Raw genomic sequence first — 6,000 nt, forward strand, 5'->3', positions numbered from 1 at the left:
GGTTTAAAAAAAAGTTTTATATTTGAGTATGTAAATGTGTAATATATTAATAGTGTAGCTATTTATGAAAAAATATTTTCTTTCAAATTATTATATATATATTTATCATAAACAACTAATAATGATAATCATAATAGTCATGTTAGAAAAGATATTTTATCTGACACGTGTGGTCTTTATTTATTAAAAAAAAAACTGGTATTTTTAAATATTAGTGTTACACCCGGTGTGAGGAATAAATTTATTTGAGGGTTCATTTTTTATTTTCAAGCTAAGGTCCATTTTTTTTAAATTCTTAGATACGACTTTTCTAAATATGACAAACAATTTTTAAAATTGTCCCGTCGTATAAGAATTCTTAGCTCCGTTATCTAATCTCATCTCATAAGATAAGATATATATATATATATAACAAACAATATGTTTAAAGCAAATATTGAGAGGGTTGGTTGTGCTTTGGTTAAACACTACCATAAGAGGAGTGATGGCTTATTCATATCAACTCTGAATTTATGGAAGATCACATATTAGCTGTTATTTTAAGGCCGGTCCATATACGGACATTGGTTGGCGTCCGACGCCCAACCTAAAGAAGACCCCATAAGCACAGGCTCGTTTTCGTTGGCGTCCAAGCGGTTTCTTCCCTTTTCAGACGCACGTCAATGGTATAAAAGTGGGGCCTGCTTGCGTTGTTTCCGTTTCTAAACTAAAAAAAAAACTAAATTTGTAGTAATCTTTAAATATTTAGCCGATTGGATCTGTAGGTGGGTTATATTTATAAAGAAAAGCTAAAATTACATATATATGTTTTTATTAGTTTTTTGTTTCTCACTCAAATTTGCATGTTTTTTAATTGTTGAAGATGATGGTGTGTTTGGTAGGTGAGGTTGTGGGGATGATATATATTTTAAATTTAGCCCCTGAAGTATTATCAATTTTATGATTTATTGTATAAGTTTTGTAAACTTTTTACTTTAGCCCTTGAGGTTAATTAAACTTCATAAATTTTTTTGTGTTTTACATTTTATTATTTTATTTGTGTTTTTTTTTTAATAATAAATTGTGTTTTAATTATAATAAAATGTGTTTTTTTTTATTTTGTGAAAATAAAAATGATATAATAAAATAATGTATGAATAGTGTAAGAAGTGGGGAACAAGTGGATGATAGTATAAGGAGGGTGGTGTTTTTGAGGTGTTCTAAGAGAAGGAAAACTGATGAATAGTGAAAAAAGTAGGTAAGAAATGGGGAAGAAGTACTATGTATAAGGAGTGACCTAATAAAGTTACTCACAAGTCGCTTTAACAACGAATGGAAACTAATTACCTTGACCCTTGGTTACCTTCTCTAATTTTTTTGTATATTATAAATTTATTTTATTAGTTGAACCGACAGTATAGTAGTATACAAACTACATTGAGCTCTCATCCATGATTGACATACCCATCATTAACTGATTGACAAATGCTATAGCCTAAAGTAACTGTATCTATCTTACATTATAGTATCAAATCTCTAATAAAAACAAAATACATGCGATACAACACATTCTTTCTAAATATAGGAATTGTTAATTTAGAATATAAAAAAAAACATGACCAGTCACCATTTATGCCAACTTCTCCAATCTGCATATTACGTGTAACATTCCGAACTTTTTAATTAATGGTTGACTTAAGGCGTTAAATCAACACAACGTGCCCGTTAAGTCTTTAGGAAATTTAATGCTTATATGTGATTAATGTACTATATGTGGAAGACTTTAAAGCCTTAATGATGTATAAGTTAATATGTTTAAGATGTCAAAGATGATTAAGATGTGTTAAATGTGTCGGTAAGTATACCCGTTAAGCCGTTTAAGCCATAGATGTGAAGATGTAAAGTTGAGGGGCCTAATTTGAAAGATGGTACAGCAGATATAGGTCATATACGTGACCTATAATCCTCCCATGATCAGATTACACACTCAAAGAACTCCCTCTCAATACCCTAAGCACCATTCTCTCAATTCTTGCGATTTTGAGACGATCCAGTGGTGATTTCTTCTAGTTTTCGATCCCTCAATCATCCCTACAGGTAATTCCTCATTCTAAGGTCATCGGGTAATGGTCTTTGATAGATTTTGTCCACCCATCTCTGTTTTAAGGGTTGGGTATGCTTTAGTTGCAATTCGATTATCAATTTCGAGTCTTTCCCGATTAATTGAGTGGCTAATGTATGTAAGTAATCCAAGGATCAATTGATGGATTCATGGTGTTAATTAAGTCTTAAAAGATGCCTTGAAGTAATCTGGAAAGTTTCAGGTCGTGAAGTTTTGAGATGGGTTCGAAACGAAAGAAACACGAAAATCCCGTTTTTGGAAAATCTGAAGCCAGTGAGGCCTACTGGAATGTGGTGCGACCCACTGAGGGTCAGTTTTAGGTCAAAAAATGTTCAGTGCGCCCCACTCAATTGTTAGTGCGCCCTACTAACTGCTCTTCACCATTTTCGCTTCGTTTTATGTTTAATGTATAATAGGTTGTCTGGGATACTTAGCAAGCACTGTAAGACATACGTAACTCATTATTAAGTTGTACCAAGGTAAGATACACTACTTTGACACACCGAGGGTTCAACAAAAACATAGTTTTCATCTAATAACTTCCCCAAATGGTATCTTGTTTGCTTATGGGTATTCGGGATTATATGGGAGGTGATATGGGCTATGTAGATGCATATTGAAGTCTGAAATGCTACCCGAATGATATGTACTGATATGAGATGCTATGTATGCTTAATAGATGATACTATATGAAATGATATATGATATGAGATAATAGATGTTTTGCAACGATATATGATATGATATGATAGATGATATGAAATGATGTACGATCTAAGATGATAAATGATATGAAATGTCGTAATGATATACGATATGCAATGATATATGATGATGTACGGGATGTAACAATGTATGCGATGTAATGATATGCTATGCGATGTAATGATATGCTATGTAATGTCTTGAGATGAATTGAAATGTGTTATATGTTGATGATATGTATAATGTGCATGACTACATGGCTTGTTCATCTAGTTCACTAGACTTATTAAGTTGCCATGACACGTGCACGTTTAAGGGCCCAAACGTAAAAGATGATTATGTGATGATGTTTAGGTAATGTGGACACCTAAACTATATGAGATGTGAAATCGAGCTCGTAATTTTAGATGAAAGTGTTAAGCTTAACCCGTAATTGCCATTGCCTAGCGGGTGCGTAGATGTGGTTGCTTGGGTGGCTCCTTGCAACATGGTCAAAGATGTGAAGAGTAATACGGGAGGTCTGACCCGCCACACTTGTCATGTACATACGGATTACTTCTGGATTAGCTTGTCATTCCTTAACGACATTGATGGACAGCCGTAAGGTTTATCCATCTAGTCGGATGTGACTTATGTTACACATAAAAAGATGTATATGTATATGTGAAGTGTGACTTATGTCACCACTACAAAGATGTTCAGATGTTATATGTGAGATGCAAAGATGACTAGGCACATTTAGGATGACCCATCCTAATATGAAAGATGTTGATGCTATGATATATAAGTGAGATGATATGTTTGAAGATATGTGCCTTAACGACTTAATATGACTTTTCTATAATGTTTAAATGGACAAATGTACTATAAACTTTGTATGATCTTACTTAGCTAATTCGTTAGCTAACACTTGCTCTTTTAAAATATGTTGTGCTCTCAGGTCCAACATTAGTGAGCAGGTTGATGTGGGAAGATGTGAGGCATGAGTAGATGATCTTGAAGCTGGCTATAGTTTACCCATAGTGGCCGCTCGCTTTAGACATTTACTTTATGTTTAGATAATAATAACTTGTATTGATAATGTGGTCGGTTGTTTAATGTTGGGCAACCGATGGGTTTCCTTTTGAACTTATTTTGATGATATGGCTAGTAACACTATTTAATGAATAAACCAAACAGATTTTGTTGGTTTGGACTTTTAAAGTTTACTTCCGCTTTCTTTTAACGCCGTTAGACGAAAGTTTTTAAAAAACCGTATTTTTAAAGAATGGGTGTTACATTACGTCATATATATAGCCATAGCTACTTGGACTCCAGCATGTATAGATTACATTCCTCAATCCATTATAGTTTTGCCTGCACAACAAATACCTCTATGACCTTAAACCAATCTTTACTAACCATTTTTGAAAGAACCCGACTCGATAAACCGAAAATACAAGATTTTTTTTTTTTTTTTTTTTTTTTTTTTTTTTTTTTTGTTTTTACCCCCACTGCGACTCAGTGGGGTTAGGACACCTCCCACTGCGACTCAGTGGGAAATCTCTGGTCGGCAAGTGAAAAACCTCCCACTGCGACTCAGTGGGGTTAGGACACCTCCCACTGCGACTCAGTGGGAAATCTCTGGTCGGCAAGTGAAAAACCTCCCACTGCGACTCAGTGGGAAATCTCTGACCTGCACCTGATGCAAAAACCAGCCATTTGACATACAAAACGACTCCAAACTATAATATTCATTTGCCCAACTTCCACAAACTAAATTTCAAATATTCCAACAACTATAAAGACACGTTTCAAACACATTTACAACATCAACGAGTACACAAATCAAGATTTCCATCAAACGGGTCGATTACCCACTTTGACACCTTTTTGACCGAAATTATGAATTCACAACTATCCAAAAACTTTACAACTGGAACATTTACAGAAATTTACCTAAAAGCATGACCCCAAACTAAAATGTACCATGAGCCAAGAAATGAGGGACAACTAAGCTTATATACCAAAAGATCGTCATTCGCCCGGGAATGACCTAATTACCTTCAAGACGTCCAAAAATCGCTTCAAACTCTAAATCAACTATCTTCAAACAACACTCACTAGTTCCTTCCTCCGGAACTACCTATATAGAGGGTAAACATCTAAAATATAAGCAAAGGCTTAGTGAATATACTTGCATACATTTACGAATACGAAGGAGGGCATAGTACAAGGATTTTCATATGTAACCTATGACATCGTCATGTCACATTTACATATTCACCTTGCACACAAATAATACATATATGGATCCATATAAGCTAAACAATCATAACAAATCATATTTATCGGGATTCTTAGGCCCCGGAGGTTCTTAGGCCTCATATCACATCAGCTATTGGGATTCTTAGGCCCCGGAGGTTCTTAGACCTCATAACCAATGCCCCACATGGGCTTAACGCCGAACCAATTACCATGCTTGGAACATTCACATCTCATGGTAATTGGCCCAACGTATACATAAAGGTATGCAAGAATACTCACCTCCTCCGCAACAAAGATAATAACGCTAAATGAACAAGCACAAGCAATCTTCAACCTATGATCATATCGTAAAAAAATGTATAAGCTTACATTCACAACTATGACTAGCTCAACCTAGTCATACTCAATCACTAGCCTTCCTAGACCCAAAACCCAACCCATTTGTCATTGAGTTTCATTTTCTTTAACAAACACACTAGGTAGCTCAATCTACCATTTTCATCAACAATTCCATAACTAGTCAAAACTCATCTTTTCTCAAGAACTCAAATTTATCACATGCACTCATTATTTTCATAATCAAACATATCATATAACTCAATGACAACTAGTTAACTAAGGAATTAGGGAAAAATTAACCATAAATCATTTTTCTAGTAAAACCCCCAAATTGGTTCACTCATGAACCGTAATTTTCAAGAAAATTGACAAAGCTAGATTGGGGAAATTCATTACCTCACAATGGAATTACTTGAGATTTTAAATTCACTAATCCTTCCTTTTTTTTTTTCTTCCCAATTTTCAGCCACCTCCACCAAAATCACCAAAGCCTATCTTTTAAATTCTTGAATGAAGACTAAAGTTGGTGATGATTGTTATTGTGATTTCTATTCTTGAATTAAAGAGGATTACTTTGATTTTTGAAGAAACAAGATTAGTCTTGCATG

This window comes from Erigeron canadensis, chromosome 7 (genome assembly GCF_010389155.1).
Source record: "Erigeron canadensis isolate Cc75 chromosome 7, C_canadensis_v1, whole genome shotgun sequence".
Taxonomy (NCBI): Eukaryota; Viridiplantae; Streptophyta; class Magnoliopsida; order Asterales; family Asteraceae; genus Erigeron; species Erigeron canadensis.